General features: G+C 34.8%; 1 long non-coding RNA gene across 1 annotated transcript in view; it reads left to right on the plus strand.

The window, feature by feature from the left end:
- LOC130232958 (uncharacterized) overlaps nt 1–23758 on the plus strand; it is a 45398-nt gene extending 21640 nt beyond the window's left edge. Inside the window, exons 2-3 of the long non-coding RNA XR_008838149.1 lie at nt 9408–9503; nt 23708–23758. This is a non-coding gene — a long non-coding RNA (uncharacterized LOC130232958). The remainder of the gene's footprint in view (nt 1–9407; nt 9504–23707) is intronic.
- The last annotated feature ends 2682 nt before the right edge of the window (nt 23759–26440 follow it).

Consider the following 26440-nt stretch of genomic DNA (forward strand, 5'->3'; position numbering starts at 1 on the left):
AATGAAATATCTGTGTTAGACACGCATGCCGCTTGCAGCATCAGCACTACACATCTGAGATGTTCAAGAGCATGTTTCAGGCCACAAGCGCCATATTAACTGGTCAATGCTTGCTTTTATTGCACTATTTTCTCACTCTCTCTTCCCGTATGGTCTCTAAATGAGGGGCCAGACCAAAATTACATAGAACTGAGACCCATCAGCAAATCTAATATTGTGAGAAAATTGTATATTGCATTTGTGGGTCACTGCTTTAACATCAACATTGTCTATTTTTCAATGTATCTTTTTTATTATAGTTTGATAAATGGTGTTTTGCTGGGAGGATGTTGTTCTTCACAGCATCTAACACAGAAGAGATGAATAGGTCTTCGTTTGTGTTGTTGTTTTCTCTGACCCTAGAGCTTCACCGATTCAGTTAGGGACTGAGAAACCAATACACTAATGGCTGTATGTTTCACCCTCTTTTATAACTACTTGTTGCTGGTTTAATTATTTTCATTGCCGTTTTTAAAAGAATTTTTGCTCTGTACTCTTTCAGTTGTAGGTGGTTGGCATTTACTCACCTTCAACAGTGCAATAAAACGAACATAACTGGATATTATTTTGTATTATTTTATGTGTATATATATATATATATATATATATATATATATATATATATATATACAGTATATATATATATATATATATATACAGTATATATATATATACAGTATATATATATATATATATATATATATATATATATATATATATATATGTATATATGTATATATATATTACTTTTCCTCTGAAAAGGTAAAATATGAAATTACTTTTCATTCATTAATTTTCCTTCGGCTTAGTTCCTTATTTATTATGAACCGACAACTATACCAGCATATGTTTTACACAGCGGATGCCCTTCTAGCCGCAACCCAGCACTGGAAAACACTCATACACTCACATTTACGCACACACTCGTACACTATGGCCAATTTTGTTCGTCCAATTCACCTATAGCACGTCTTTTATACTGAGGGGGAAACCGGAGAACCCGGATGAAACCCACACCAACAAGGAGAGAAAATGGCAAACTCCACACAAAAACGCTAACTGGCCCAGCTAAAACTCGAACCAGCGACCTTCTTGCTGCGAGGCGACAGTGCTAACAACTGAGCCACCGTGCCACCCAGATTACTTTTTATTTTATAATAGTGTATAAACATTCAACAGTCCAATAGAAATCAATCCAGAGAAGTAGAGGAAATGTGTTTTTGTTATACAAATATAATTTGCTAAAAAAATATATTTTTCAACTATAATAAAACTTGTTTATCTTGACCAGGGATCACCAAACTTGTTCCTGGAGGGCCGGTGTCTTGCAGATTTTAGCTCCAACCTTAATCAAACACACCTGAGCAAGCTAATCAAAGTCTTACTAGGTAAACTTGAAACATCCAGGCAGGTGTGTTGAGGCAAGTTGGAGCTAAACCCTGCAGGGACACCTGATTGGTGACCCCTGATCAAGACGTTTGAACATTCTTAAGGAACAATTAGGTTAGAAATTTTTGTCAGTATATAGTATTTATGAAATGTCATGAAATGTTTTGTGTTTTAATACGCTTATTATTCGTTGACACATTGCATTAAATCATCATCCAGAAGTCAATTTTATTACTCCTTTCATTAATTCTTTTGAAAATAAAATATTTCATAAAACTTTTGAAATAAAATAGTTTGAAGCTTTTTTCTCTCTTTATTTTAGCAAAACAGCCAGCGTCTGACTATAAAGTGTACATGTCATTAATTCAGTTTCTTAAATCAACACTTGAATACAATATATATGCATATACAAAATATATTTTAGCCTAATGATTGACAATAACAAAGTGATTTAAAAAGTCTCTTTTTTTCAATTGCGCAGTGTTTAACCACCAAACCATATGATTTGTTACTTTATCACTGCAGTAAGAGACTTGTCTAATCATTTAAGTTTCAAACAAATAAAAAAAATTCTGTTATATATTTTAGTTTAAGTGCATTTTTTTCTTAAGAGCAATTCTGTGCAAATGTGATCCTTGCCATGACAAAAAATAAGTTTTTACCAAAATAGCAAAACGCTTTCTAAGCTTTTTTGCGTAGCCTTATGTTTTACAGGACTGTAAAAATGCTCCAAAATGTCTCTGTCAGTGTTCTTAAACAATTAGTTTAAATTTACCAAAGTCACACATGTGCCAATTCCACATCCGTCACATCCATAATGAAGAGACGTCACATCCATAACAAAGCCTTTTTCCTCATAAATACAAAAATGTAAAAAGTAAATCATCAGTATCATGTTGGTTCTATAGAAAGTCAATTGTTTGCTTTCTGTTGTATTAAAAGATAATAACAATAATAATAATAATAATAAATTTATTATTTAATACATTTATAATTGTTATCTATCTATCTATCTATCTATCTATCTATCTATCTATCTATCTATCTATCTATCTATCTATCTATCTATCTATCTATCTATCTATCGTATCTATCTACAGTATCTATCTATCTATCTATCTATCTATCTATCTATCTATCTATCTATCTATCTATCTATCTATCTATCTATCTATCTATCTATCTATCTATCTATCTATCTATCTATCTATCTATCTATCTATCTATCTATCTATCTACAGTATCTATCTACAGTATCTATCTATCTATCTATCTATCTATCTATCTATCTATCTATCTATCTATCTATCTATCTATCTATCTATCTATCTATCTATCTATCTATCTATCTATCTACAGTATCTATCTACAGTATCTATCTATCTATCTATCTATCTATCTATCTATCTATCTATCTATCTATCTATCTATCTATCTATCTATCTATCTATCTATCTATCTATCTATCTATCTATCTATCTATCATTAGATTATATCTAATTACATATTTAATTAAAATGTTATGGATTTTTTATTATTTACCAGCTCATTACTTTTTTCGGACTAAAACACAAAATAATTGCTGGCTTGTTATTGGAATGTGGCAGAATTTTTACATCAGTGTATCTTTGGGAATGTATTACCACAAACCCGTTATTTGTGCTTGTTTGTTTGTTGTGATGTATCTTTAAAATTTTGGAGCATTTGCGAAAAACACAGTTTGACCTTTTTGAACTAAACATTCTTGCTCTACATCCTGGGAGAATATTAATTGTGATGTTGTGTTCTTCTTGACCAGAGCCGCACCACATGCCTTCTTTTTCCCTGGGGGTCGGCTGGGCTTTCAGAAAGCAGGGCCCATCTCACTGTCAGAGACGTTCAATTCCATCAAACAGGCAGAGGGGTATTGTGTTTCTTTGTGCGCATTTGAGCTGACATGGTCTGTGTGTGTCTACGGAAACTATTTCTCTGTCAAGAGAATCAAGCAGGGAACGGCGGGCCTTGTATCCTCACATTAAATGCTGAAAGCGCGCCTTGTTTTCAGCAGGGACGTGGCAGAAAACAGGAGCTGGGGTAAATGGAAGGCCTGCTGTGGGGTGGTCTTTTTCATGGTGATTAACTCAAATGACACACAACCAGAGGGACACTGGCTGCCTCCACATTAATGCCTTTTAGGAGGAACGGCGGCACTCCTCATATGAATGTGTCTGCCTCGCTACCAGGGGAAAGAGGGAGAGAGAGAGATGGAGAAGAAAGGAGCGCAGCTATTGAAGATGGCATCTCGGCTCTCTCGGTATACTCTTTGGACGCTTTCCACATTTTGATTTAATAATGGCCTGCCATGTAGATCTTTATTCATGTGGCTGGAAGGATAAGTGCTGATGTGTGTCATTATGTCCACCCCACCACAAAACTGAGTGAATTTAGGTCAGAGTATGTATACACACCACAAATGCAGGAAAAATGGCAAATTTGTCTTTTTTGTATATGATGAAATGTGCGCGCAGTCGGAGCTGTGACCTTGTAGATTGAGCTGAGGCACTTATGTGGGAGACACAGGTTGATTCTGGTAAATGTAATGTCAGAAAACTAACCTCTGACATCCAGATATGTTGTCCTAGGTCAAAAGAACTGTCTTTTGAATGTCAAATGTCTACCAGATATAGCACAAAAGATAGGTTTTGTTTTCTTCTACACAAATGAGGCATGAATAAGGCTATACTAGTTGGGAACTATTTTGGGGGGTTGGTACAAAAACAGCAAACAATTGAAAAACAATAAACATAGTAAATAACTGCTCATTTTTTTCTTCCAAGGTCTCCATAGATACTGCAATATATCAAAATTACTTTAGCCACAATATCCATGGTGTAAAAAATGCTATTTCTTAAAAGCCCTAATCTGCATTCATTTAAAAGTTATATCAGTTTAAACATGATAAAATTCAGGCAATTTTTTTCTGGGTGCATATCTCTGAAGTGCAAGCAAATCAAATCTGATTTTGACTAATCAGTAAATTAAATAAGAGCTGAACTATGACAAAATCAACACCCTGATTAACTGAACACTTTACAGGTGTTTTAAATGTGTCTATTTGCTTCTCTTGACAAGACAGCTCTATACATTCACATGTGATACAATTTCAAATCATAAACTAACCTTGAAACAAAAAATCAGTCAATAAACTATTTTCTTAGTGATGCTTGACACATTGTAGGTCATAATAGAGTGTGTGAGCACGGTCCTTAGAATTGCTGCAATTCCTGCCTAATACACAGGAAAACAACAACAAAGAATATGGCTCTTTGCAGCATGTCTGTTATCTGAGGTATGAGGGACTATTGCAGGTGCTCTTTTTTCATGTATGAGAGAAAATACAGGAGTTTATGGAGCATCTCTGATAGGAACAGTGTGATTACTGGTCTGTCAGCGAAACTAAGTGTTCAGTCAGTCTGTTTAGTAGCAGCTGAGTGAAAATGTATCTTTGCCAAACTTATTATTAGCCAATGTCTTTAAAAAAAATCAAGTACAATGACCATACATGACCATAAAGCCCTGAATTCATACTGTATGGGATAGTTTGTTTTAAAGGTAATGGAATATCTATTAAAAGTCACTCAATGAATGGATTCTACTTCAGGGTTTAGAGGGTGATGGAGTCCACTACCACTGGCGGTAGGTCACTTAAGTTTTTCACGTCCCAACTATGGACCACACATGGAGATTCCAAAGATTTGGACATGGGTGTCAGTTGGTCCCCTGTGCCTGATAAAAAAGATCCTGCTAGGAATCTGCCAGAAAGGGGCTGTGAGATGAGGTCCGTGCGTTTTAGAAATTATTTCTGGGTGGGACCAGATCCAAGATCCAAGAATGATCGTGATCCATTGCTATTTTTGGATATAATGAAGTACTGCCTGTATAAAATGAATCTTCATCTCTGCTGAAGAGAAGCATCGTTTGCATCCTTGATTGCATCCTTCACCAGGAATGCAGTGACCTTATCGCCCAAGACCATTGCAGTTGTGGAAGACTGTCTGTGAACTGAATCACTTAATCAAGTCAGATTGCCTAAATGAGTCATTAGCCCCTTTCACACAGTGATACTGGGAAATATCCTGGACTTTATTTTCCTTCTGCGTTCACACAGAGCAACATTCCGGCACTACTCTTTCCGAAAAATTGCCAGAACGAATTTACTGGTATTTTCAAAAAGGACCTGTTCACACATGATCCCCTTCTGGAAAATTACTGGTAATTTTCTGGAAAGGTCTGTATGTGTAAAAGGAGATAATGAGTTGGGGACAGCACTAACCAGGCCACCAGAGCCCATGCAAGAGGCACCAATGGGACAATCACCAATGCATCAAAAGTGGGACAGCACCTGACCCAGGAAGCATTGTGTCTGGGAGAAGGGTGGGTGAGCGCAGTACAGCAATTACCTGGCTCCCAGGATCACAAAGACAAACAGCTCCAGAGGACTGGGAGGCAAGCTTGTCTGAAGCTTGGACTGGCCATGATGTAGAGGAGTGTAAAGGCTGTGAGGGATTACCTGGTGGATTTGCTGCAGTGCGAGTAAAAATAAACACTTATGCACTTTTAAAAAACAGCACAATTAAAAAGGCAGTAACTGAATGCACATTTTCACTACTTGAGGCTCACCATTAACTTGATTATTTGTACTTTTCTCCTTTCACACAGTGATACCGGCAAGTTTCCGGAACAACTTTACCGGTAAATTCATAAAAATGGTGTTTACACAGGCACGGACTTTCTGTAATTTTCCCAGAAAAGACCATTAACACATCTATTCCAAAATACCGGTAAATTCTGAAATCATCAACCAGAAATGACCTATAAACGGCAGCGCTTGTATTTCTAAACAAAGAAGGGGTCTGCGTTTTCTTGATGGTTTAACTTTTATTTAAAGCTTTAGCATTCATGCAGCTGCTTTGCGGGACATCCAATGGCAGTAACGCAAACTGCAGCTAAATATTTACACACTTGACTACATAACAATTCTGTGGATAGATAAGTATTGTGAACAACTTATATGAAAACATATGGAGGAACACTTTCAGATGTCAAGATGTTCATAATATGTGTATGTGCTGACGCTCACCGGATCCTTCAGGTGCACTTGCGTGAAGCAGAGCTTGAAGGTAAACAAACAGTGGTTTATCATAAGCATTTTATCGATAATTTTGTTCACAGTTGGCATTAAGAAGGAACATAGAAACGTTATCTGACTAACATCTAGCAGCTAAATGTATCTGGAAAAATAATCAAAGGCTTTTATTTTCATAAATGCGTTTGAGTGGTCTGATTGGCTAAAGTAGACGTCTCACGTCAGCGTGTTCTAGATGTGAACACGCTCTTTCCGGCAATCTTCCTTCTGCGTTCACACAGAGCAGCATTCCAGCAAATTACCAGTAATGTTACAACTTTTCTTTCCGGTAAATTGCCGGAACAAATTTACCAGTATTTTCAAAAAGGGCCTGTTCACACATATAGACCTTTTCGGAAAATTGCAGGTAATGCTGCTCTGATTCGAAAAATTTGGAATGCAATTGCACTAGTTCTTCTTAGTGGAGGACTGGCCCTGCATGCAGAATCCACTTGCCATTTTCCATATACTCATTCATTCATTTATTTATTTTCTTAGTTCCTTTATTAATCAGGGGTCACCACAGCGGAATGAACTGCCAACTTATCCAACATATGTTTTACGCTTTGTCCTTCCAGCTGCAACCCATCACTGGCAAGCACCCATACACACTCATTCACACACATTCACTACAGACAGTTTAGCTTACCTATTTTACCTAAAGCTCATGTCTTTGGACTTGTGGGGGAAACCGGAGCACCTGGAGGAAACCCATGCTAGCAAGGGGAGAACATGCGAACTCCATACAGAAATGCCAACTGACCCAGCCAAGGCTCGAGGCAGCGACTTTCTTGCTATAAGGCGACAGTGCTACCCACTGCACCACCGTGTTGCTCTTTCATATAGGGCTCTATTTTGATGATCCATGCCCAAAGTGCAAAGCGCAGGGCGCAAACGCATTAAGGGCGTGTCAGAATCCACTTTTGCTAATATAAGGATGGAAAAATCCTCTTTGCGCCGTGGCGCATGGTCTAAAAGGGTTGAGCTTATTTTCTTAATGAGTTATAGGTGTGTTTTGAGAATAAACCAATCAGAGTCTCATCTCCCATTCCCTTTAAAAGTCAGTTGCGTCGTGCCATAGCGCATTTGCTATTTACATGACGGACTTTGTAAGTGTAAAAACTGAACCCTTCACTAGAGAGAAAACTGTTAAACAGAGCATCTACAGCACGGGAATGAGAAATGAGCCTCCTCGTTTACTTTCGCTTTCACTCTCGTGGATAGGGAAACTTCTTGTATGCACAGACACCCATTAGCCTATAAATAATTAATTTTGTTTAAGCGCAAAGATTTGTTTGAAAACTATTTCTAAATTCTGTTCTAATTTCCAGCAAACGAATAAATGAACAATAATAACGAAGTGTGCTCAAAAAACTGAGTTATATCCAAATGCACATATGGTCTAAAACCTGACAGGTGGGCAAATCTAAGCTTGTTTTTAATAAAACAAATATAAATATGCATATAATAAATAATACTGCTAATAATAATAACATTAAACAAAAGCAAATTGTTATAAATAAACTGAAAAAGCCCCCCCGAGATGAAGGCATGAAATAATGAAATGAAATTAATATGTTTTGTAATATTTTAATCCTTTATATTTATATCCTATATATATCCTTAATATTTTAATTCTTTTTCATATGTAAAGATATTTGCGTATTGTTGTACATCCTGTCTGTATTAAGCAATGTGTAAGCGAGGCGCATAAATAACGTGCTCTGCGCTGGACTTTAGACCGGCTTTGTTCTGGTCTATAGAACAGACTATTAAAGTTTCTCAAAATAGCAACGCACCAGCAATGCGCATCAACACGCCTCCTTTTTTATATCAGAACGCCTATAGGCGCACATATGAGCGCTAATGTATTTGCTATTTAAACAGCGTGGCGCAAAACGTCAAGATGACTCTTGCGCCAAGCTGAAACTAGCAAACAACAATTGCGCCACATTGCGCCAGGTGTATGATAGGGCCCATACTCTTTAATATAATTCTGAGTGATTGGCACTCTAGGTAGAATCCCCCAAACTATTAGTTCACATGATATAACTTGTATTGAGCGACTGAAATGGTACTGAATGTTACAAAACTTTCCCATCAAATTGCGACTTGTCGTGATGTAGTAGAAATTAGAGTAGAAAGATTTACAGCAAGTTATTTAATTTGTAAACTAAAGAAAGAAGTCTCAGTGCAGAGTCCAGATAGTAACAATGCAGTAAGCTTGAATAGAAGAAGATTATAGAGCAGCTGATATAACAACTTTGTGTTGCTTGTTTACATGATTCAGAGTGTTGAGCTTATTAATTTCTGAGGTCTTCACCTTCATCTGTCTGTTCTTTGTGTCCCTTCCTCGTCCTCTGGCTCACTGATGTATAGCTGATAATGTGAGGGAAATCACTTGGTCATGCTTGAACTCTCCCTGTACGTATGCTTTCTATCAGCTATAAATACTGTGTTTAAAGCCACAACCGCAATTCATTTCAACTATTAATCTTTCATTAATTCCCCCTCTTCATTAATTCATAATCGTTTGCACAGTCTGCTCTTAATTGCTTGCTATGGTTTTGATTTGCACTGCTGCCAGGCATCAATTAATATTTTTTGTGTCAGTCAACAAGAGCTATTGTAATATGACACAGTGTAAACAGTTAGCAATGAACAAAGAATGAGTGAATAATGGATCGTTTAGATCTATTTATAAAGCATCCTGTTTCTCAGCTTGAAAGCTGGTTGTTGTGTTTCTATGAGGCTGGAAAATGTAATCTTTCTCTCTCACACACTCGCTTATTCATCTGCTTTTTTTTTTTGACAGGAGAAGTTTCTGCTTCATAATGCAGTCCACCAGTTCCAAGCAGAGCTGATAGTCACCATCCATCAGTATGACAACACAGGGATCATGCAGTTAAATGTACGGGATGCGTGTATCTGTGTGAAGTTCTTGCGACTGTATGTTTGTGCTTGTGAGGGAGAAAGAGCTCTGTTGTGTTCTGTTTTTATATATTTGCTTTTAGGAAACCTCTTTGAGGGCAGGTGGGGGTACATGCTGTGTTGACATGGAAGAGAATTTCATGCAAGTGTTTTTCATGTGCGAGGCAAATAATATGTATGTGTGCTAGGGTGTCCCCAGAAAAATAGCAAAAGCTGAACAAACCGTGACTCCTGTTTGTTTTATTTCATAGAGGAAAATGTCATCCTAAAAATTATATTTAATAATAAATATAAATATATTATATTTTGGTGGTGCAGTGAGTAGCACTGTCACCTCACAGCAAGAATGTCACTGGTTCAAACCTCGGCTGGGTCAGTTGGCATTTTTGTGTGGAGTTTGCATATTCTCCCCGTGTTTTTTCTAGATCAGAGGTCACCAAACTTGTTTCTGGAAGGCTGGTGTCCTGCAGATTTTAGCTCCAACCCTAATCAAACACACCTGAACGAGCTAATTAAGGTCTTACGAGGTATACCTGAAACACCCAGCCAGGTGTGTTGATGCAAGTAGGAGCTAAACCCTGCAGGGACACCAGCCTTTCAGGACCGAGGTTGGTGACCCCTGTTCTAGATTGTTTTCTTATAAACTCAGGTGGAATTTATTCAAAATTCTTCATGTGTTAAAATTCTTACTCACTCCTTCACCTTCAGCCTAATCCCTTCTTCATAGGGGGTTGCTACAGTGGAATGAACTGCCAAAAGTGAAGACACCACTGTGTTAAAATAATTTAACTCAATTACGAAAATAAATTAGTGAGACGCACATAATTATGGCATAATACTACATCACACAGATAATGTATTATTGGAACATATACAATGGTTCATAACTGAAACACTGGTGGATAGACATTTCTAAACTATACTTAACACAATTCAGAATTAGAATTAGTTATATTGCCAAGTTTGCTTTACACACAAGGAATTTGTTTTGACTACAGAAGCTTCCAGTTTACATAAAGTGACAAGTGACAACACAAAATAAATATGAAAAAAGACGGTAAACATTAAACAGAGATGCTGTTAGTCAAAAAGATCTGGATGCTGAATTGTATGTACAGATTTGTTATAAATATACAGGTTATAAGGTGCTGTGTTCAAATGCGTATGGAGAAAGTATTGCATTGTGTATTGATAAAAGTGCTGTGTACAAGTGCGTATGAGAAGGTGTTGCACGTTTATTGCACAGTAGGGGGATATTTAACTGTTCATGAGGTAGATGGCCTGAGGAAAGAAACTTTTTTCATGTCTGGCTGTTTTTGTGCTTGGTGCTCTGTAGCGCCGACCGGACGGTAACAGTTTAAACAGGAAGTGTGCTGGGTGCGGGAGTCCAGAGTGATTTTGCGAGCCCTTTTACTGACTCTGGAAGAGTACAGTTCTAGGAAGGGTATTGCCAGAGATTTGTTCAGCAGTTCCTCTTTAAGCTACTACAGTTTTTGGGCCCTTGATCCTGTAAGAATATGCATTCAAACAATCAGTCCTAATGCTTCTAAAACAGTGCTAATGTAAAGAAAAGAATGTGATTACATTGTGCATTGCAGATACTGTAGAACAGTGAAACGTTTTCAGTGAAATGTTCATTCCATTGTCTGTTTAGCTATAAAAGACAAGCTCTTTCAGATTCTGAGATTCTCATGCCCCGCACTGTGTGAAATACACACTGAGCAATATACTAAACATCCCTCGTATGGATAAAACAAACCGGAATCTCACTAGTAAAGTGTTGATGGATAAGGATTGTATTCAAGGTAAAGATGATTGCAGTGACGTGTATGAATCATACTGTAATACGCATGAGTGTGTTATACAGTAGCAGTGTGTAAACAAACTATGTTTTCACGTTACATTTTTTTCAAAATCCATTTAACTCATTTCAATCATTTCAACCCCTCACAAATCTGTCATTTAATATTAATACTGAATTAATATTTCCATAGGAAGCTTTACAATATTACTGTATATTGGTGCATATACATTAGATTAGTCAGTACTGAAGCCAAATCTGGAGCTTCTCTAACAAAATAACTTATGAAAATGTTCCAAAATTAGTACACCCAAATGTATATGTTATAGAAAAATACTAAATACAAAAAAAATTAAAAAGAGCAAAATTCAAGAGAAACGAATAATGTATAAAACAATTTCCCCAATATTTGTTCAGTGACTAAAACATTATTTTAACAAATATATGCATTTAATAAATTTGTTTTGTTCAAATTCAGCAAAATATATTACCTATATTCACTGAGAAATTGATAAAAAAATTTCATTTTCAAAATGGGGTGTGCTGATTTATGTTGGGCACTGTATATGCATTCAGGTACAATCAGCTGGTTTAGTCTTAGCGGTAGGGGAAGTGGTAAGGCTAAGATGTAAAATCGGGACTTATTTAATATATATTTTAAGTATCTAGTATTTTTATTTAAAATTTTTATTTTTAAAGACAGCTAAATTAACATTGTACCCAGCAAAGAAATGCATCAGATTGAAGGATTACGCTCACAAACTGTATTTTGTGTATATGTCTTGCCAGGTAAATTCGAACATCTTTCCAAAGGACAGCTACATTCACCGGCCACTTTATTAGGTACACCTGTCCAACTGTTTAACTAAAATTTCTAATCAGGCAATAACATGGCACCAACTCAATGCATGTTGACATAGTCAAGATTATCTGCTGCAGTTCAAACTGAGCATCGGAATTGGGAAGAGATGTGATTTAACATGGCATGGTTGTTGGTGCCTGATGGGCTGGTCTGAGTATTTCAGAAACTGCTGATCTACTGGGATTTCACACACAACCATCTCTAGGGTTTACAGAGAACAGAGAATGGTCTGAAAAAGAAAAAATATACAGTGAGCAGCAGTTCTGTGGGAGCAAATGCCTTGTTAATGCTAGAGGTCAGAGGAGAATGGCCATGGTTCAAGCTGCTAGAAAGACAACAGTAACTCAAGTAACTACTCATTACAACCGAGGCAGATGGGCTACAGCAGAACACACGGGCACTGTCAGCTAAGAACAGGATACTGAGGCTACAATTCACACAGGCTCATCAAAATTGGACAATAGGAAAGTTGGAAAAACATTGGTCTGATAAGTCTAAATTTCTGCTCTGACATTCGAATGGTGGGGTCAGAATTTGGCATCGGTTCAGGCTGGTGGTGGTGGTGTAATGGTGTGGGGGATATTTTCTCGACACGCTTTGGGCCCATTAGTACCAATTGAGCATTGTGTCAATGCCACAGCCTACCTGAGTATTGTCCATCCCTTTATGATCACAGTGTACCCATCTTCTGATAGCTACTTCCAGCAGGATAACGCACCATGTCATAAAGCACGAATGATATGATATTCACTGTACTCAAATGGCCTCCACAGTCACCAGATCTCAATCCAATAAAGCACCTTTTAAGGTGGAACGGGAGAACGGGGGAGCTATTATTCAATATAGTCCAAATCTCTGAGGAATATTTCCAGTACCTATTAAATCTATTTCTTTAGTACAAAAACAGTGGAAGTCAATGTAAATGTTGCACTGTGTATATTATTTAGATCTCCTGTATTTTCAGGGTTAAATATAATGAGTATCAAATCCCACGCCTAGTTCATCCTCTCCTTTGTACACCTGTTGTGCTCCACAGTTCTCTCTGCTGCTTTGAGACATGCAATCCTTGAAATCTTAGCAATGTAACTGGGCGTTAGAGTGTTATCAATGTTTAAGAGACATTCACATGGTTTATTCATCTCTCTTTTACCCACAGCATTGTCTCTCATGTTATTGTTAAGATCCTCCTGAATTAATCATACCGAACAACAGTGTTTTGCAGCAGAATGCATTAAACTGAGATGCTAAGCATGAGTGCACCGATAAAATCTCTCTTTTCACTTTTCATATCCTGCACATTGTAGCTACACTGCAACATGTTGTCACAATTATCTTGATGTCATCTTAACCAATCTGTTAACAAATAGATGGACCGATAGAAAAGCAGTTGGATTCTGTTTATCAGAATTGCATCGCAGTTTATTTTCCATGTTGCTTTATTAGCTCATTCACTAAAAGAATTATACAAATCAGATAAAGGCACAAACACACCAACCAAATCTGAATTGAATCCTGTAAATAAACTGTAAATATATATAGAGAGAGAAAGATACAGGAAATCATTTTTACCAACAGTGATCAGATTGTATAATCAAAGTCATACTAGATGAATTATGCTGAATTGTAATAGCATTGGATATGGACTAGTGTCTACTCGTTGTTTGAAACTAAGGTGTGCAGTATGAATGTAATTTTATTAATATTATTGTTTTTTTATATATATATATATATATATATATATATATATATATATATATATATATATATATATATATATATATATATGTATGTATGTATATATATATATATATATATATATATATATATATATATATATATATATATATATATATATATATATATATATATATATATATATATATGTATGTATGTATATATATATATATATATATATATATATGTATGTATGTATATATATATGTATGTATATATATATATATATGTATGTATATGTATATATGTATGTATATATGTATATATGTATGTATGTGTGTGTGTGTGTGTGTGTGTATGTATATATATATATATATATATATATATATATATATATATATATATATATATATATATATATATATATATATATATATTTCCCTTTGGGATTAATAAAGTCAAACAAACAAACAAATTTTTTTAAATGAGTATAATGAAATTTGCATTATTCTGCTTAGAATGGCGATTAAATATTAAAAAGAAACATAACAAATCATTTCCAGCAGGCTATGAATAGCATTGAAAAATCAGAGATAGGTTCTGCAGCAATATTATAGACAAAGACAAAACTTCAAAGTTTTCATTGTGCATATAGATTATGCTTGTTTTTAACGGTTTTAAACTTTTTAACTGATACTGTTAAGTGTTGATTTATTAGTATTGACAATGACATACTTTTTAAGTAGTAATAAAAAATATTAAAATAGTTTTTATTAAAGAGCCCCTATTATGCATTTAATATGTTTTGGTTTTATATATTTATATATAAAATTAAAATTATATATTATATAATAATATATTATTTTATTTATTTACTTATTATATATATATGTATATGTAATTTTTTTTTTTTTTTTTTTTTTGTCATATTTTGGTCTAATATGCATGCAGGGTCAAAAAACACTTTTATTATCTTATAAAATGCATTTAGTTTTACCTAATTATCCTAACGGCTTCCATATGATTCATTCAGCAATTAATTTGTTCCCAAACCCCTCCTTAGCGCGATGCTAATCTGCGATGACCCAGTCTGTTGTGATTGGTCAGCTGCGTTCAGCGTGAGACAGAGAGAAATGCCCACCACAGCTCATCAACAATTTTGTAGTAGGCAGAGTGAATGTGTGAGCCCAAATGCAGGAGTGCAATAAAGCAATGTAGTTTAACACCAGCATATTTCTCTATTCTTAACCATGACACACATTCAGTATTAATCCACACAGTGGTAAAAGCTGAGCTATTTTGAAAATTGACTGCAGCACGTGTGTAGGAACAGCTGACGGTGGCCATAGCAATGACAAAAGGCAGTGGATTGCGAGCTCACAAACGCATTTAAATTCGTAAAGAAAGTGACATGCGTTGTGTTTTCAACATGGTTTTAGACGCAATATGAGAATATTAAGAGGTAACCAGATACAGTACAACTTAAGTTACTTACACTTGTGAAATGGAGGAAGAAACTGGTCCATGAACTGTGCACTGTAAAGTTCCTGTCAAGCTCTGACAAAGTCCCATATATCAACAGTCTTTCTGATCTTTCCTTTAACAAACAGCCAATAAATCCCTCATTGTAAGCGTGTAGATTGCTGAAGCACTCGTCAGAAAAATGACGGGAAAACAGCACAAGGCTGGGGCTATAATGCTGAGGTATTTTTGCAAAAATAAACTTCAACCACTGACTCTTTACAGCCTCCTCTTTGGGTAGGGAAAATTACACTAACTTTCCCTCACACTTCAGAGCGCAGTGTCTACTTGATTTGATTCAACCGGGATCTGCTACAGTGGTTGTCTTCCTTTTTTTCATTCTACAGTATTTGTGGGTGGGGCCGGGGGATTACATTTTCCCGGGTCTGTGTCCACAACAAATTGGCGGGGCTTGAGTTCCGTATCGACGTCCATCAACACAGCTAAAAATTCGTTACCGTGCCTATTTATTGAAACCACTATGAGTCAACTCTTTTATAGATGAATCTATAGTTTTAAACACAGTGCACTTTCAGATTAAAGCCTGGATATTTCAATATAAGTTGGATATTTCACTTCCCTTAGAGCTGTGTTACACACTGCATCGAAGGTCATTTTCAAAAACTGAGAATAGGGGCTTTTTAAGTAATAACAGAATTGGTGGTTCATTCCACTGAAGTGACCCCGATTAATGCCTAATAAAAGTGAGAGTGAGTGAAACAATTTAGTTTACTTCTCAGAATATTAATTTGGATTAGAGATAATGTTATAACAATAATAATATTTTTTAATTGAAATATTTTGAAGTCATGCAGCCTACTTGGATTTTTGCTGAGGCCTCCTATAGTTGAGAACCATTGCATTAGTGAATTTTCCGTTTACCTCCATGAATATCTGTATTGAGTGTAATGGGAATTGCTAGGAATAGCAAATCTCGAGGTTTACAGAGTCTAGTGCACACGAACCACTTCTGCATCACAAACATGCATGGCAGATTTAGGAAGACAACATTTTGAAAACTACTAGCCGGTAAAGTTCCATGGCCAGAGTAATTCTGCATTTACAGATATCAGATGTAAATGGCATCATTTATTTCTTATTCAGAGTGCAGTTTTGTTTGTGGCTTTTTATTGCTCTCTCTCTTTCTCTCTTTCTAGGCAATCATGGCAGAGTAAGATGCGCAACGATGCCATCACAATCATTAAATAACCACAAATCAGACTCAGAGGTTGAGACACAAATATTGGTAATGATGAAAGACCTGCCTCAGGATCCTTCCATCCTCTCTTTCATAAAATGCATGAATTCAGTGCTGCGGAGGGCCGTGTATTAGGACGCATACGGCACTAATTACTGATTAGTGTGTTGGCATAAAACAGGCAGTCTTTCAGACGGCTTCTTTAATTTCTCCCGTGTTTAATAAGCGTTGCTCAATCCCGTCCGTACAAATCATCCCTTATACCCGTCTAAATTAATCTGCACAGTTAGCCTGCCCCGTTAGCAATGTGATCGAAGGAACGTGCCTGCTTGAAAGCGCGAAGAAAAGAGAAGAGAACACGAGAAGCGATGCCTGCACTCAAAGTGCTTTTAACTGAAGCGCTTTGAACACATCACTTAAATGTAATTTGGTGGTTTCTATGAGATTTATTCAGAATTAAGCATAATGAACAAAGCTCTCTCCCTATGCATTCCTATACGCCAGGCGTGTGTCAGATTGCTTCTTTTGACAGCTCTGACTTCAAAAGCTCAACGTTGTCAACAAATAATGAAATAAATAAGAGGAAAGCATGATTATCCAAGTACTTGGTTTATCAACCCCCCCCCACCCCCTTTTTTTTTTTTACACGTTGCATCCGATTGGCTAATTAACTCCTTCTCTACTGCACAACAAAGTGGCGTCTCCTTAGTGAGCCGTTCTGACATGCTGCACTGACACAAATGTGCTACGAGCATTTATAATGTAAATTGAATTTGAAGGTGTGATGCATTTTGTTAATAGGATCCATTTAGAGAGAGTGTGCGAGGGTATTTTACCCTTTAATACGGAAATAGAGGTAATTGTGAGTGCTTAGAAGAAGGTGGCATATTAGCATGTCGTCATTTGCATGTGGTGTGTGGTGTGTGGTAACGTGGGCTGCTTAGTTGTGAACAAAACAATTGGAGATTACTGTAGTGCTTAGAGGGTTAGTCCATCCCAAAATAAAAATCACCTTTGTGACATTTGTTCTACGTCAAACAGCGATCAAGTTTGTTTAGAGCACTTGGATCTTGTTTTTTATTTTTTTATCAATATCTTTCATATCTTGTTAGTGATTTATTTTCATTACTAAATTAAGTATTGCATTATTTACAAACCAGTTATTTAAGCATAGTTGGTTGTTTTTTTAAGATCATTCAGAAAGAGTTAGTAAATGATTAATAAAATATTCAAATCAACATTTATAATTCTTATTATTCCGGCATATACTAATAGTTAATTTGTATGTTAATAAATGCTTTATTACAATATATTGTTGTACAATATACTGCACCAAAACATATTGCGATAAATGATATTATTGTCATTTTAAGACCATTTTATGGCTCATTATATAATTCCAGAGTGGCAATACAATAGTATCAAAATGCAAGTACACTCTTACAAAGAACACATAATATTTTATTCTGAAGAATATTTAAATGTTTATAGTCATTTTAACAATTTAGCAATTAGGCATTGGAGTCAGAATGTGAAAACGTGCATCATAAACAAATCAATATTAACAAATAATTGCAAGGTAAAAAGTAACAGAGGATGCAACATCTGCTACCAGATCTATTTTCAGTTGTCAGACCCCCAACATGAAAATATACCAAAGTAATTTATAGTAAATACTAAAGTGTTTTTTTAAACCATACTGACACCTCCAATAGAAATAGAGATGTTGTGCATCAGCTATAACGTTTCTAGAATTGTTTTTATGTATGGGCGAAATAGCTCAGTTTAGCTCAGCTACTAAATACAACCTCCAAAGACTACGTTGAATAGTTCGGACTGCTGAGCGAATCACTGGTACAACCCTTCCTACTCCCCAAGAACTGTACTTATCCAGAGCGAGCAGAAGAGCTGCCAAAATCACTCTGGACCCCTCACACCCAGCACACTGCCTCTTTGAACTTTTACCTTCTGGTCGACGCTACAGAGCACTGCGCACCAGAACAGCCCGACACAGAAACAGTTTCTTCCCTCAGGCAATCCATCTCATGAACACTTGATGATAATTATTGCGAAACCAACATCACTACTTGCTATACACTTTTATACACATATACACTTATTTAACAACACACTTTACATGCCAATTTGCACATAACAGCTGCACATATAACGTTGTATATAGTAATAAACATGTACATACACTTTTCAATCTGTATATTTGCATTCACTACTTACTTCTATTTTTTTAAATATATTTCTTATCTGTTTTTTGTCCTGTCTCTGTAATGCTGTTGCACTGTAGAAGCTCTGTCACGAAAACAAATTCCTGGTATGTGTGAACATACCTGGCAATAAAGCTCTTTCTGATTCTGATTCTGATATATATTGCATCTCCAAAAATGATAGAGGTTGTGTCCATGTGTTGTGCGATAAGTCAATATATTGATTAATTTGACAGGCCTATGTGCAGTTCCAAAAATGAATAGTGAAACTATTATTAGCTAATTTTTTCTAACTAATTGCATAATTCCCCTCTAAAAATTTATCGTAGACTAAAAGGATTATTCAGGAGCTTTGAAAACCATCTCACAGTTTTTGCTACAACAACCTACAGTACACTGACTTGCAAATGCAGCATGAAAAGTGTTAACCAATGTGACACTGAAGCTTAAATACCTCTTTACAAAATTGTAAATCCAATATACTACAGATACTTTCGTTCTCTGCCTACTGTATGTTTTCAGTACATATAAAAACCACAATTGTTCATGCTGATGATGTATTGGTCTATAGCCATGTTTATTATACAGTGTGATAAGACTGCTGAAATCACACCGTCTATAAAAGGCTTAAGGTGTGCATGTATCCATTTACTCTCATGACCACTCGCTGACTCTGAGCAATAAGTCATCTGTATATCAGGAGAGGGTACAGCAGTTAATAAGAACACATGCAGAAACACACACGCACTCAGGCACAGGTGGGAATCGTTTTGCTTTGTCTTAAGGCTCCGATCCAGGCTGAGCCAGCAGCAAGTAAAGCTTTCTGTAAATTGTAGCCCAAGGGCAGGTCTTCTTTACTCAGTGCTGTTTGAAGCTGTCCGAATGCATGAGCCCCCAATATATTGAAAATTGGGTTTGTTTTCACCATTAACCCATTGATGCCTTCTGTTTTCCAATGCAATTTGCATGAATCATTGATTGCATCTGACAGACTCTGTGTGTCAGTTATCAGATACACTAATAAGAGGCTGCAATATTTTTTCGGATAAATGTATCTACAGATGAAATCAGAATTATTAAACCCCCTATGAATTTTTTTGAGACAGAGACAGGAAATTTTCACAGTATGTCTGATAATTTTTTTCATCTGGAGAAAGTCTTATTTGTTTTATTTCGGCTAGAATAAAAGCAGTTTAGTTTTTTACATTTAAAAAAAAAACATTTTAAGGTCAAAATTATTAGCCCCTTTAAGCTATATATATTTTTTCAATAGTCTACAGAACAAACCATCATTATACAATAACTTGCCTAATTACCCTAACCTGCCTAGTTAACCTAATTAACCTAGTTAAGCATTTAAATGTGACTTTAAGCTGTATAGAAGTGTCGTATATCTAGTATCTACTCAAATATTATTTACTGGCATCATGGCAAAGATAAAATAATTCAGTTATAAGAAATGATTCATTACAACGATTACGTTTAGAAATGTGTTGAAAAAATCTTCTCTCCGTTAAACAGAAATTGAAGAAAAAAATAAACAGGGGGGGGGCTAATAATTCAGGGGGGTTAATAATTCTGACTTCAACTGTTTGTTTTTTATCTTTAGCATTTGTAGATAATAAATACATTGAGCAATTTCTTTAAAAATAGTAACTTTTTTTTTCGGAATGCTTAATATTGTTACTAATTAAAATATAAACTTGTTTTGTCACAAATACATTACTGATCTTGTATTATAGAGTGGTTTGTGAATGAGTTATTCATGAAAGTTATTAAAAATAATAAGGTTTTCAGTGTTGACCAGCCTGCACAATTCTGGCAAAGGATTTATTTGTCCATGCTTCAGTGCTAAATGATTCTGTCATGTTTATGTTTTTGGTTATTCACAGAGTTTATCCACACTTCAAACTGGTGTTTTTTGGTTATTTTTTAAATACAAATAAGATTTATAATTCATAGATTTGACCTAGATTTCATTTTTCCCCAAGCCCTTGACAATTGACGATTGGTGGATGCCCTTAAAGAAGTGTGTTTGTCAGTATCTTTACAACTGCAAGGGACTTTAAATGTTTTATTTTTTCTCTCTCTTGTCATTCTCTTTCTCTTTTATGGTAATTCCATTTACTTTACAAAAGTAATTCTGTGTGTAATTTATGTACAAATATAGAGCTTATCCAGAGGGCAAATATTTAGATTGCGCACTCACATAAAATAATGTTGTGATCACTGTTATGATGAATAAGATGGCTTAGCATAGTTTTACAATTAAACATCATCATGAATCCATGTGCTTGTGTAATAAGCTAAAATTGGCCCTGTTATTTCTGCGTGTGTGTGTGTCTTGTGGGGGTCTTAGCTCAGGACCCAGGTTTGATTTGACTCAGTGAGCGTGTTTTCTGCTGTTTGACATTCTCTGCGTCTCTCTGCTCTCTCTCCTATAGGCTCTGCTGTCTATAGCTTGTGGCGCTCCCAGTGGAGCAGGCTCTTTCCACTAACAAAATGCAAAATACAAAATTAATAAAAACACCCTTTGAAACTGACAAATACGCCTCAGGCAAAATATTGGCCCGTCGGCTGCTTAAAATTTAATCAGTATTTCTTATTTATTTATTTATTTTCCACGGCCATGCTCATATTTTTAATAACACGTTGCACAGGCTGTCTATGTACAAAGTTTTCCTCCATCAAGAATTACATGTTTAATAGGTCCTGACAGTCCACGGACTCTCCAGGTCTCCTGGGAGATCCATGCTAATAAAATAAGCATATTTTCTTTATCTCTTAACCTTAGTCCTTGTGCCTGTCTCGGACACTGGTTTGATTTTTATGTGGGTGAAATATTATGTTTTTAGTGTTTAAGCTTTATTTAAGCATCCTTTTTGGCAGATTTATTTTCTTAATATTTGCATATTAATCAATTTTATTTTTTACAAAACGTTCCTTAATTCAGTTCACATTATGTGAGTGCTGTGAAGTAAATACAATATATTTTGGGTTAATGATTTAAGTTGGTGTACAGTTAAAGTCAGAATTATTAGCCCCCCTTTTTATTTTTTCCTTTTTTAAATATTTCCCAAATTATGTTTAACAGCAAGGAAATTTTCACAGTATGTCTGATAATATTTTTTTCTTCTGGGGAAAGTCTTATTTGTTTTATTTTGGCTAGAATAAAAGCCGTTTTTAATTTTTTAAAATCATTTTAAGGTTGAAATAATTTGCCCCTTTAAGCTATATATTGTTTCGATAGTCTACAGAACAAACCATCATTATACAATAACTTGCCTAATAACCCAACCTGCCCTTAACCTAGTTAAGCCTTTAAATGTCACTTTAAGCTGTATAGAAATGTGAATGAACATGGGGGGCTAATAATTCTGACTTCAACTGTATATGGCCATGGCTTAATAGTAGGCATAGGATGATAACAGGTTTCATGGTATACCGCGGTTTGGAAAAGTCAAGGTTTTAAAACCGCCAAAATTTCCTCTTATACCTTTCCTACAATATATGCAACATGTTTTTTTTTTTTTTTGTTGTTGTTTTTTAGGGCAACAGGATCTCCAACAGAAAATATATCCAAAGATGCCTTTTTAAATTGTAAAGAAATCTGGGGTTTTAAAACTAATGAAGACAGCACAAGTCAATGATTTGTTTGAATAATTTAGAATAATTAATTATTATTTAGCCTGACATGTTTACTGTTCTAAAATATTATGAATGTTTCTCAACATTAAATATATTATGTTCAAAGGGGGTGAAGGTTGTTTTTTACCCAGACATTTAAAAAGAACATATTTTAGAGCAGTAATCACAATATTGTGATATCGTGAAACTGTGATAATTGAATCACACTGTCAAAATTTTATACCGGCTCATGTCTACATAATAGTATTCCATAAATTAATATTGATAATTATTTTAAAAAGGTTGTTTTTTTATTTTTAGTATGCTTTATTGTTTATGTTGTTGTATTTTATTGTATTTCAATAAGCAGAAAGAATTTTAAGCTGTATAGAAGTGTCTTGAAAAATATCTAGTCAAATATTATTTACTGTCATCATGTCAAAGATAAAATAAATCAGCTATTAGAAATGGGTTATAAAAACCATTATGTTTAGAAATGTGTTGAAAAAAACTCTCCGTTAAACAGAAATTGGGGAAAAAAATAAACAAGGGGCCTGGTTTTTTCTGACTTCAACTATAGGGTCATGGCTTAATAGTAGGCATAGAACGATAACCGGTTTCAAGGTACAGTATACCGTGGTTTGGAAAAGTCAAGGTTTTAAAAACGGCCAAAATTTCCTCTTATACGTTTTCAATGGTATATGTAAGATGTTTGTTTTTTTGTTGTTGTTTTTTGGGCAACAGTATCTCCAACAGAAAATATATGCAAAGATGTCTTTTTAAGTTGTAAAGAAATCTGTGTTTTTGAAACTAATGAAGACAACAGAAGTCAATGATTTATTTGAGTTATTTAGAGTAATTAATTATTATTTAGCCTGACTTGTTTACTGTTCCAAAATATTTTAAATGTTTCTCAAAATTAAATATATTGTGTTCAAAGGGGAGAAAAGTTGTTGTTTTTACCCAGACAATAAATAGAACAAATTTTAGAGCAGTAATCACAATATCATAAAACTGTGATGTTTTACTCATACCATCAAAATATTATACCGCCTCATGTCTACGTAATAGTATTCCATAAATTGATTTTGGTAATTATTTTTAAAAAGTAGTTTTTTATTTTTTAATATGCTTTATTATTTCTCTTATTGTATTTCAATAAGCAGAAAAAATTTTCTTTGAGATAATTAAAGACTTAGATCTTATCATATGCAGCTTTATTAGTTAAGTTTATGCTTTTGTATGCTAAAGTTTTTTTTTGTTTGTTTTTGTTTTTTAGGACAGTGCTTGACACACAGGAATTGATGGAAGAGAGAAGGGAGCAGAAAAGGATGATGTGTCAACTCAAATTGAGGTAAAAAAAAAAAACACTACTTTGTCATATTAGCTATGGTTCTACAAATGTATTTATTTCATCACTGACATGCTGAATAGCCTTTTTTCCTCGACATGTAGGTCAAAAAAAAACGTACACTTTTTTTCTTTTACTTTTTTCTTATTAATTGAGACCATGAGTCAAAGCTTTCAGTGAAAGTGTAGCCTAAGACAAGCAGCAACGTTCTTGTTCATCAATATTAACAGCCCAATATATTATGTATATTATTCTTTAAATACCACGTAAAATGAGTTTTTTTTGTGACTTACTCTTAATTTTGCATATGCTCTTAAGTAAAATACATTAAATAATAATTAGCATGAAATTGATGGCGGGGGCTGCATTGGTTTTGTCACTCAAGTTGCTGCAAACTGTCTTTGACAAGTCTTTCTCCCATTACTTAGTCCTGTACGGCCATCTTTGTTCACCCCAGTGTCAGCAGAGCAGCATATTCAGCACTTTAAAGTAGAAAGAGTGTAGTCAGGAAAAGAGAGAGAGCTGAGATTCAGCAGAGAACAAGCTGCTACAGCACCTCTAGATTCTGCTTGGTGACATAAAGCAGGTACTGTACGTGTAGGCAACAACATGCATTAGGGCTGTAACGATACACAAAAATGACTTCTGAACATATCACTGTTTGGTGTGTGTGTGTCGGGGGGAGGATTGAGAGTCTAAACATAAAAATGTAAGTTATGGAATTAAACAGTTGTGGCTCTATTAAGCCCAAAGCATTAAATGAATGCTGTAAAGCACATAAAGCAGTTTTTACATTAATGTCTAAATCCAATTATAAAAGTGTTTCTACTCCAGTTGCTTGTTGAAATAAGATATTACACAGCAAGCTTTCATAATCTCCATGACAAATTTATTTAAATATATGCATTAATGAATACCTGATAGGTTAAGTAAATGATTAATGAATATTTAGGCTAATATGAGATGTGACAAATGTATAGTGTAGAATGGGTATAGGAGTATGTGCTCTATGCACAGTATAGAAAAGTTAAATAAATGATTCTAAAAAGTGTATTAGGCTTTAAAAATAAACATTAGTTAATAAAAAATTAAAGTGTTATTTAATTAAATGCATTAAAGTGTTAGCGCAAATATTTGGTTATAAATATGTAGGTAGCACTTCATAATAATGTTTCATTAATGTTAGTTAGTGCACTAAGATGAACTAAAAGTCAACAGTACTATACATGTACAGCATTCATTAATAATCATAGTTCAACATTTACTAATGCATTATTAAAATCCAATGTTGTGCCTGGTAATATTAGTTAATGCACTGTGAGAGTCAATGACCTTTTAACATAAAAAAATACTGTATTAATTGTATTGTTCATTGTTTGTTCATGTCAGTAATACATTAACTAATGAAAAGTTGATGTGTTGCCAAAATCGGCACAGGATGGGCAGTATTTATGATACATGTATTTCAAATACAAAATAGTATTTTGTAATTTGTATTTGATAGTGTTGATGAAAATGGGTTCATATTTTGTATATAAATACATCTGTGTCTTGTATTTTTAAAATACTGTAACGTATGGATGGAAATTATGCACACATAAAGAAAATAACTGACAAATGGCATGGGTATATTTGGGAGCAAGTCCATAATCATAGAAAAGGGTATACTGCACAATGCTAAAGCCAGGAATATGTAATGGCAGGGCAGCATAGTGTACAATTCGGCATCACCATTCACTAATTGGGAAAACTTACACACTTTCCATTAAAGAAGAACTGAGAAATTCTTGGCAGAATGAGTAAATCGCGCAAATAATAGTAGTTTTGGATAGATTGCTGATGTAGATGTCAAGAAAATAAGACAAACAACATACAAATACTGTAAGTCCTACAGTGGCGATATACCTACAATAAAAGTATTTTGTAGTATTTTCAAAATACAGTATTTTATTTTGATACTTGTTGTGGCTGCTCTATTTTGTAGTTTATTTTGATACATATAAAATTGATGTATTTGATATTTTCAATGTATTTTTGCCCAACCCTGAATATCGGTATCATTACACCCCTAATATGCATGGATTTTCTTTCACCTTCATACTTGAACTTACTTCAGGCTGTCAGATTGACTCAATTTAAGAAAATTTAAAACATGTTTGACATTATTTGCATTGTTACAGTTCAATTGTTTAATGTCACAATTCTCGTGTTAAATTTACATATCAAGCCTTTACCTTATCATGCGCTTGTTGTCTTGAACTACTGACGACATCACATGAATATTCATCACAGAAAAATTCCCGAGACTAAACACTTGATACATGAAAGATGACATGCGTAACAAAGAAACAGATTATTCTGAAGTAGAAGAATAAACGCATCCTGACATAAGAAGGTGATAAGTTATTAAACATGACAACAAAATCAACAACACTGTAAAGAGAAGTAGCTAACAGTTAAACAATGCTGCTTTTATTAATTATTAATGCTCTAGTGCATGGTGGAAAGTATTTCTTTCTGTACAAGACTAAAAAATGCATTATTTTTTTTCACCGTCTGCTTGTTTATAACTGAAAATATGAGTTCAAATGCATTACTTGAGTTCCTGAAAGTTGCAAACCAGTGTTAGATATAAACCAGACAATAATTAAAAATAATATA

Source organism: Danio aesculapii, chromosome 7 (assembly GCF_903798145.1).
Source record: "Danio aesculapii chromosome 7, fDanAes4.1, whole genome shotgun sequence".
NCBI lineage: Eukaryota > Metazoa > Chordata > Actinopteri > Cypriniformes > Danionidae > Danio > Danio aesculapii.